General features: G+C 45.3%; 1 non-coding gene across 1 annotated transcript; it reads right to left on the reverse strand.

The window, feature by feature from the left end:
• Nucleotides 1-474: 474 nt before the first annotated feature.
• On the reverse strand, nucleotides 475-548 carry trnat-agu (transfer RNA threonine (anticodon AGU)). Its single transcript has one exon. It is a non-coding gene; the product is annotated as a tRNA-Thr (tRNA).
• Between the last annotated feature and the right edge of the window lie 8,829 nt (nucleotides 549-9,377).

Genomic DNA, 9,377 nt, shown 5'->3' on the forward strand with positions numbered 1-9,377 from the left:
CCGCAAAGATCAAAGTTCACACAGTTGTATTAAATACAACAAAGTTTAATATCTTCTCACCGTTTCTCGGTAACCACATGAGACATAGGTTTTCTTATTTGGTTCCTTTGATTTTTCTTGTTCCTGACTGACAAATATTCCAAACCTCAGTTAAACCCTCCCACTTGCGTCATGTCCCAGTCTCGGTTAAAAGCAACACATAATGACACAAACACTCTCCTTCAGTGAGATTAATATCAAGCTGTTTTCCAGGTTGAATGTAACTGTGAACAAATTTATGTCAAAGAAGTCACCTTTGATGCATTCGCACTGAAGTTCTGTACCAGGAGGAACAGCCATTCCAAACTCATATCCTTCACAAAGGCTGTTTTTGTATGTGATTGAAATTCATCATGTATTTTGAATTGAAGCTCACAAGACACAGATGTCAGTGTTGATAATGAAACTTTTCAAGCATGTTGCTACTGTGAAATAAGGCTCTGCTGGGAGTTGAACCCAGGATCTTCTGTTTACTGGACAGGTGCTTGAACCAACTAAGCTACAGAGCCAGATTGCAAATGTGTGTGCAATTGAAATCAGAGGAAGACCTTGCAGATAGTGGGCAGACTTTGGCGAGTCAAGAGCTGAGTTCGTCACGGCAGAGTTCCCAGCCTCTGACTCGCTCTTGTAGTTGCAGCTGTAGTTGTAATTGTAATAGGCAACCGTCCGTCTCGGAAGACAATGGGCTGCACCCGGGGTGTACGTCACTTCTGTGTGAAACATCGTTTGTTGTGGCTGTCGAGGACGACTCGTGAGTGACGATCCCTTCCACAGCTGGTACAGATGATTATCATTGGCCCGAGGTCGACTGATAATTTTTCCTTCCTCTGACCTCTCTTTCCCACCATCTGGTCATTTCTTTTGTCCTCTGCTTTTCCCATGGTCTTCCTGAATGCCTTTCTCCAGGAATTCCAGTCAGCAGGAAGGACTTCCCATGCATCGACTCCAATCCCAGTCAGCTTGAGATCTCGCTTTGCCGATGTCCTTGTATCACAGACGTGGGTGACCTGTTGGTCTCGTGCTGATAGCAAGCTCACCAAAGAGCATGTCTTTGGCAAAGCGACCGTCATCCATTCAGCACACATGACCCAGTCAACAGAGTCACCGCTGACTCAAGAGGGCAAACATGCTGCAGATCCCTGCACTCTGGTGTACCTCTGCATTCAGCACTCTGTCCTGCCAGGAGATGCCCAATATCCATCTGAGACAGCGGAGGTGGAAGCTGTTCAGCTGCTTTTCTTGGCTTGCATAAGTTGTTGATGCTTCTCTACTATAAAGGAGGGTGCTGAGAACACAAGCCTGGTACACGCGGAGTTTTGTATTTTCGATCAGTTTGCTGTCGGTTCACACTCGTCTTCTCAACTTTGACATGACAGCTGCAGCATTGACAATCCTGGTTCTGATTTCAGTATCAAGGGACAGATTGCTGGTGATTGTTGATCCAAGGTATGTGAAGCTGTTGACAACCTCCAAAGTGAGCCTGTCGATGTTGATGGAAGGTGGAGTCTCTAAGTCCTGGCCCATAACTTTGATCTTCCTGCTGCTGATCGTCAGTCCAAACTCCTTGCAGGCCAGGGAGAACCGATAGACAAGCTGCTGTTAATGAACTTCATTATGCGATGTCAGCACAGCGTCATCAGCAAACAGCAACTCACAGACCAAGAACTGACTCATTTTGGTCTTGGTGCGCAGTCTTGCCAAGATGAACAGCTTGTCATCAGCTCTGGTATGCAGGTGGACACCCCCATCTGAGTCATTGAAAGTTTAAAATAGCAGCATGGAGAAGAATATGCCAATTGTAAAGGATGTGAGCTGTGAGGAGGTTACAAGGAGGCTTCCAGGGGACTTGGACAGGATAAGTGAATGAAATGACAGATGGAATATAATGTGAATAAGTGTGAAGTTATCCACTTTGGTAGAGTAAACAGAAAGACAGAATATTTCTTAAATGGTGAGAGGTTGGGAAGTGTTGATGTCCAAAGGGACCTGGGTGTCCTTGTTCATGAGACACTAAATGCTCGCATGCAGGTGCAGCAATCAATTCGGAAGGCAAATGGTATGTTGGCCTTAACACGATGGGTCATGAGGACAGGAATAAAGATGTCTTGCTGCAATTGTATAGAGCCTTGGTGAGATCGTGCTGGAGTATTGTGCACAGTTTTGGTTACCTTATCTAAGGAAGGATATACTTGCCACAGAGGGAGTGCAACGGAGGGTCACCAGACTAATCCCTGGGATGGTGGCATTGTTTTATGAGGAAACTGGGCTTGTATTCCTTAAAGTTTCATTTAAAAGGCCATTAAAAACTGAGATAGGGTGGAATTTCTTCACTCAGAGGGTGGTGAATCTTTGGAATTCTCTACCTCAGGGGTTTGTGAAAGTTCATTCATTGAGCATGTTCAGGACAGAAATTGATAGAAATCTTGATACTCATGACATCAAGGGATATGGGGAGAGCGCGGGGAAGTGGTGTTGAGGTAGATGATCATCAAGGATGTAATTGAATGACAGATCAGGCTCGACAGGGTAAACTGCCTCCTCCTACGTTCCGAAGAGAGTTTGCACCAGGACACAGCCCTGTTTTACCCCACTGCTGATCGTGAAAGTGTCTGATGTTGCTACATTGTAACTGACGGAACTGTGCATGTTCTCGTGGAAAGAAGAGATGACGCCCAAGAGTTCAGGAGGGCAGCCTAGTTTCCACAGCAGTTTGAAGAGTCCGTCTCTGCAAACAAGATCGAAGGCCTTGGTGATGTCTATAAAGACAATGTAGAGTGGTCTGTCCTGTTCACAGTACTTCTCCTGTAACTGCCGAAGTGAGAAAATCATGTCGACTGTCGATCTACCAGCTCTGAAGCTGCACTGAGACTCAGGATAGATGCGATGTCAGGGTCTGCAATCTGGTCAGAGCAATGCGAGCAAAGACCTTCCCCACAATACTTAGCAAGCAGATGCCTCGCTAATTGCTGCAGTCACTGCGATCGCCTTTATTGTTGCACAAGGTGACAATGTTTGCATCACGCATGTTGAGAGGCGCAGATCTCCCCTTCCAACAGAGACACAGAAGTTCATGGGGATGCTGCAGCAGAGCTGCTTTTCCACTTTTGATGATTCCAGGTGGAATATCATCATTTCCCAGGGCTTTACCACTGGCTAGACGGTCAATGGCGTTGTTGAGCTCTATGGTGGTGTCGCTGTCCAGCTCCTCCATGACAGGGAAGTCTGGAATGGTGCTGAGAGCTACTTCAATGACAATGTTCTCCGTTATGTAGAGTTCAAGGCAATGCTCCACTCACCTTTCCATCTGCTTGTCAGGTTCAGTGATGATCACCCCTGTCTTTGTCTTCAAAGGTGTTGATTTAGTTACTGCTGCTCCCATTGCTTTCATAATTTTTTTTTTATTCATTCATGTGATGTGATCATCACTGGCTAAGCCAGCATTTATTGCCCATCCCTCATTTCCCATGAGAAGGTGGTGGTGAGCTGCCTTCTTGAACCGCTGCAGTCTGTGTGAGGTAGGTACACCCACAGTGCTGTTAGGAAGGGAGTTCAAGGATTTGGACCCAGCAACAGTGAAGGAAAGGCGATATAGTTCCAAGTCACGATAGTGTGTGGCTTGGAGGGGAACTTGCAGGTGGTGGTGTTCCCATGAATTTGCTGCCCTTGTCCTTCTAGTTGGTAGAGGTTGCGGGTATGGAAGGTGCTGTCTAAGGAACCTTGGTGTGTTGAATTCCTTCATATGTCCCTCTAGCATCCCCCAGATTCAGTGGCAGTTTGTATGCTGTTGCAGAGTTTTAACCAGTATTGATTGGTGCAGTGCTGAGCAGTCTGCAGAGACTTGTTTCTGGCAGCTCTGAGAGCATCTAGAGTTTGTTTGCTGGAGACTTGTTTGTAGTTCATGAGGACTCTCTTCTTAGTTGCAGTAACTGACTCCATTTCAGTCCAATAAGCCTCAAACCAGTCAGCATTCCTCCCATCTCTTTTCCCATACACAGCGAGTGCAGAGTTATAGATGGTGGCGTGCAGATGATTCCACTTTGACACTGCACTGAGGCCTTGGGCGTTTTCTGAAAGAGCCTGATCGAGGATGTTGAGGAACTCCTGGGTCCTTTCTGGATCAGTGGTTCGGCAAGTGTTGATCCGAGAACGACCTTTCTTCTTGGATGGGTGAAGCTTTCTTGGCTGAAGCCTGACCTTGCTACACACCAGGGAGTGGTCAGTGTCACAGTCAGCGCTATGATAGCTGCGTGTGATGAGGACACTGCTGAGGGTGGTACGTCTGGTGATGACAAGGTCTAGCTGGTGCCAGTGGCATGATCGCGGATGTCTCCAGGACACCTTGTGGCACAGCTTGACCTGGAAATAGCTGTTCGTCACACAGAGTCCATGGTGACAGCATAGCTCCAGAAACCTCTGTCCATTTTCGTTCATCTTGCTAATCCCCTGGTGCCCTATGCTCGTTGGCCAAGCTGTCGTCAGTACCCAAGCTTGCGTCGAAATCCCCTAGAAGATACAGTCCCTCGGTGCTGGGAAATCTACTGATGGCAGTGTCAAGTGTCTCATAGAATTGATCCTTGACATCTGGGGTGGAGGTGAGTGTCGGGACATAGATGCATATGAGATTAACTGGGCCCGCGCTTGTTGACAAGTGAAGGGTAAGAAGTCTCTCTGAGCCTACTGTGGGTGGTTCACTCATCACAAGTAGCATGTTATTTACTGTGAAACCCACTCCATGCTCACGAGTTGCCTCTTGGGCTTTCCCCTGCCAGAAGAAGGTGTAGTGTTTCTATTTGAGGGATCCACTTTGAATGAGTCTAGTTTCTTGCAGCACAGCAATGTCCACATTGAGCCTTGTGAGTTCCTTGTCAATCACAGCTGTCTTGTGTGTGCCATCAACCTGCAGAAGGTTGTCGGTAAGGCCAGGACACATGGTCCTTACATTCCAGCTTGTGATGCGAAGCACTGGTGTCTTCTTTGTTGAGTTTGTCTTGCCTGGTGCATAGATTATCAATCCGCCAGTTGAGAGATATCTCTCGAAGCTGTAAGCACCCATTGAAGCAAGTAGGTCGTGGCAGGACAGCACCTAACTGACTGGGGGCTGCACAGCTTGGAGTAGGTGGCAGTTATCCATTGAGACGCGATGATCTCTCCCACTGTCAAAAGTAGCCCCTAGTGCTCATACTCTACACCAATTGAGTGAGAGCTTATAATCGGTAACTGTTTCTTCCCATGTTTTGCTAATGTTTAACCATGAAGCTGGAGTGTCCTCTCCAGGGCACAGGCCTGGGAAAATAGTATGGAGACACTGAGCATCAGGACCCCCTCTCAGCATTGCTAGTATTGTCCAAAGGAAAGGAAAAAACCAGTACTATTTGGTACCAGCTCTGCTGTAGGAGTTGCTGGAAAACTACCTGATAAGTAACAGGTATGGGACTCCACTCCGGATTTACTGTCCAGGTTTACTCCCTAAGCCTTCTTCTCTCTCAAGACACCCACGGGGAAGTGAGACTTTTTGCCCATAGATGGGGCTCTGTTTCTTGGCATCAGGATGGAACCACACGCCAGTGGGCCTGCATGACATGCACAAGGATATCACACACTGCCCCATCCCTGGGACAGCTCAGAGAGATACCCTGATGATAATATACCCCACAGGAAAATCACAAACAGCCCCCTCCCTAGGACAGCTCAGGGTCAGACACTGCACACACTGCGACAACAGTGACATTACTGGATTAGTCCCTCCATTCTGAAAAACAAGCATTCACCCTACTTTATGCTTTCCGTCTCTCAGCCAATTTTGTATCCACGCTGCCACTGCCTCTTTAATCCCATCTGCTCACATTTTGTTAACAAGTCTATTTTATGGTACTTTTTCAAACACAATTTTGAAGTGCAGACACACACCATCAACCTCACCACCCTGGTCAACTCTCTCTGAAACTTCATCAAAGAAATTAATTCATTAATTAATTCATACACAATCTTCTGTTAACCAATCTGTACTGGCTGTCATTTATTAGCCCATGTTCTACCAAGTGACAGTTAATTTTCTCCTGGATAATTGTTTCTAAAAGTTTCCCCACCACTGACATTAGACGAACTGGTCTGTAGTTCCTGGGTTTATCTCTCTTTTTAAACAGGGCTGTATAATTAGCAATCCTTGCAGACTTATCTTTCAGTTCAGGAAAGTCTATTGTGGACAATCTCTTTGGGCATGACTTTAACCAATTAAATCAACAGGATACTTGATTAATAAGTCCAGAACTTTTATTAAGAGTAAAATAGTACTTAATAATTGGAAGTAAAATTATCTTGAACAAACTTGGGGAATATAACTTTACAGCTCTAGCAGGTGTGTGGACTGGTCGAGCTTGGTCTCAGAGTGTCACGGTCCTCTTTGTCCAGCCTAGATCCCTCATCAGGTGGAGAACTTGGTGGATGATCTGAGCCTTTACCCCTGAGATCTTCTCGTGTTCCTGCACACTGAAACCTTACAAGATCCCTACTTTTAACCCCTGGATGGCCATCACACCACCTTGTAAAATAATAATTGGTCTGAGCTGTTGCTAGGTACATTTAATTGATGATGTCTTCCACTAACAGCCAACTGTCCTCAGAATCTCAGACATGAGTACAATGGAGTGGTTTCACACTGTCTCCCAATCTGATCTGAAACAAGTTTCCTATTCATTAAATCGAGACTCTTGAAAATGATGGAAATACTCAGCAGGTCTGGCAGCATCTGTGGAGAGAGAAACAGAGTTAACGTTTCAGATCTGTGATCTTTCATCAGAACTGGGCTGAAATTGTCTGAGGGACTGAGATTGTGGAATCAATTTCAGGGTCAAAAACATTGTGCTCTGTAAGGATAGGAAGATGGTGATTATTAAGTATAGTGCAAGAATATAGATGCTTTTACATTATTTGAATCAACATTGATTTAAACCTTGTGCTCACGAAACCTATCTTTTGATCACAATGACATTGATAACAATGGAAAAAGCAACACATGCATTTCACGACCACAGGAATTTGTAAAGCCTTTTACAGCCAATGAAGTACTTTCCAAGTGTAGTCACTGTACAGTACAATACAATACCCTACAATAAGGATATTTCACATTCGAGTCACGCAAGTCCCAGGCAATGACCTTCTGAAACAAGAGAGAATCTAACCCTCTCCCCTTGACATTCAACAGCATTACGAGTGCTGAATCCCCCACGATGAACATCCTGGGGGTTACCATTGACCAGAAACTGAACTGCAGTAGTCATATAAATATCATGGCTACAAGAGCAGGTCAGACACTAGGAATCCTGCGGCGAGTAACTCACCTCCTGACTCCCCAAAGCCTGTCCCCTATCCACAAGGCACAAGTCAGGAGTGTGATCGAATCCTCTCCACTTGCCTGGATAGGTGCAGCTCCAACAACACTCAAGAAGCTCAACGTCATCCAGGACAAAGCAGCCCACTTGATTGGCACCTCATTCACTATATTCACTCTCTCCATCACCAACGCACAGTGGTAGCAGTGTGTACCATCCACAAGATGCACTGCAGCAAGGCAGCAAGCCTCCTTACACAGCACCTTCCAAACCCGTGACTTCTACTACCTAGAAGGACAAGGGCAGCAGATGCATGGGAACACCATCACCTGCAAGTTCCCTCTGAGCCACACACCATCCTGGAATTGGAACTATATCACCGTTCCTTCACTGTGGCTGGGTCAAAATCCTGGAACTCCCTTCCGAACAGCACCACATCGACTGCAGTGGTTCAAGAAGGCAGTTCACCACCACCTTCTCGAGGGAATTAGGGATGGGCAATAAGTGCAATAAATAAAAATAAAATCAATAAAAAATGACAATATCCTGTAATCCCCAAAAGTGGAAAATACATATGAAAATGAAAATATAATAAAACACAGTCAGCATGGATTTCACAAAGAAAGACTTGATTAAACTTATCTTTGAAGAATCAACAGCAAGAGTAATACAGCAGATGTAGAAGAGTTTAAGTTAATAAAGCCTCATCCTTTTAAGTGCCTGAACCAACAAATTGTGGGTTAACAAACAAGCACACTAACTGACAGAGCTGGGTGTTGTGCTTTCTAGATTACCCGAAAGCAGGGTGTCAATGAGTTAAATCTTCAGGTTGCTGCAACCAGAATAGCCATTGTCCACGATCAGTTTTACTGTTACAAATAAAGGGTTGAACATTCATTGTGAATCTATAGAAACAGTCTGGTCCTGCACACTGCAGACACATCCACGTCATCACCAACCAGCTCTCCGATAATAGATGCAGTTATTTGACTTTTCCCCATTAGCTCCATGGAATTAATTTTGAAAGATTTTTAATTCCAAGAAGCTTTGTGAATATTCAGCCCTTGAGAAGAAATCCTTCCCTGGCCACAGTGGAGAGAGCATTGAAAATAAAACAGTAGACCAGGTAACACAGAGAATGCTCATCAGCTAATCTATAATTGCTTAGTTTTCTTACTTTTGCTCTTATTATTCGGTTTTTCATCCTTTTCAGTTCCTGACTCCGGATATTATTGTGATTAAATGTGAAAAGATACACTGTGTCTCAGCCCCGGTATATTGGCTCTTTCTCTGTACAGTGCTGTGTACACTCAGATACTGACAGTGTCTCTCCCTCCCTCAACTTTCCAGCCCTGACGGTGCAGAAAGCGCTGCTCAAAGTTACACATTCTGACTGTTTGCAGTTGATTAGTGAGAGATTATTAACGTATCCTCCTGCAGCGCTGCCTCGGTTAATAACAGCAGATCGAAGTCACATTTCAGATACAGAAACAGATGCATCAATTATTCCCTCTTTCCCAGAGTGAGTGAGGCCGGGACAAGCAGCAACATTCCGGCCCCACACTCTGCAATTACCCAGCACCAGTGGAAAGCAGTGAAGGAACATGAGGAAAAATTCCTTTCTGCAACATGTGGTTAGCATTTCAGTTATGTGGATAGATTGGAGAAGCTGGGGTTGTTCTCCTCAGAGAGAAGATTTGATAGAGGTGTTCACAATCATGAGGGGTCGTGACAGATCCGATAGAGAGAAACTGTTGGTAGAAGGATTGAGACTCAGGTAAAAGCTGTGGCTCAGTTGGTCACATTCACCTCGAAATCACAAGCTTCTGGGTTCAGATTTCACAGCTGACACTCCAGTGCAGCACTGAGGGTGTTGAAGGTGCTGCCTTTCAGGTGTGATGTTAAACCAAGACCTGGTCTGCATGTTTGGGTGAATGTAAAAGATCCCATGCTGCAATTTCAAACAAGTGAAGAGCAATTCTCCCTGGTGTTGTGATCAATATTTGCCCC

The sequence above is a fragment of the Heterodontus francisci genome, unplaced genomic scaffold (assembly GCF_036365525.1).
Source record: "Heterodontus francisci isolate sHetFra1 unplaced genomic scaffold, sHetFra1.hap1 HAP1_SCAFFOLD_879, whole genome shotgun sequence".
Classification (NCBI taxonomy): domain Eukaryota; kingdom Metazoa; phylum Chordata; class Chondrichthyes; order Heterodontiformes; family Heterodontidae; genus Heterodontus; species Heterodontus francisci.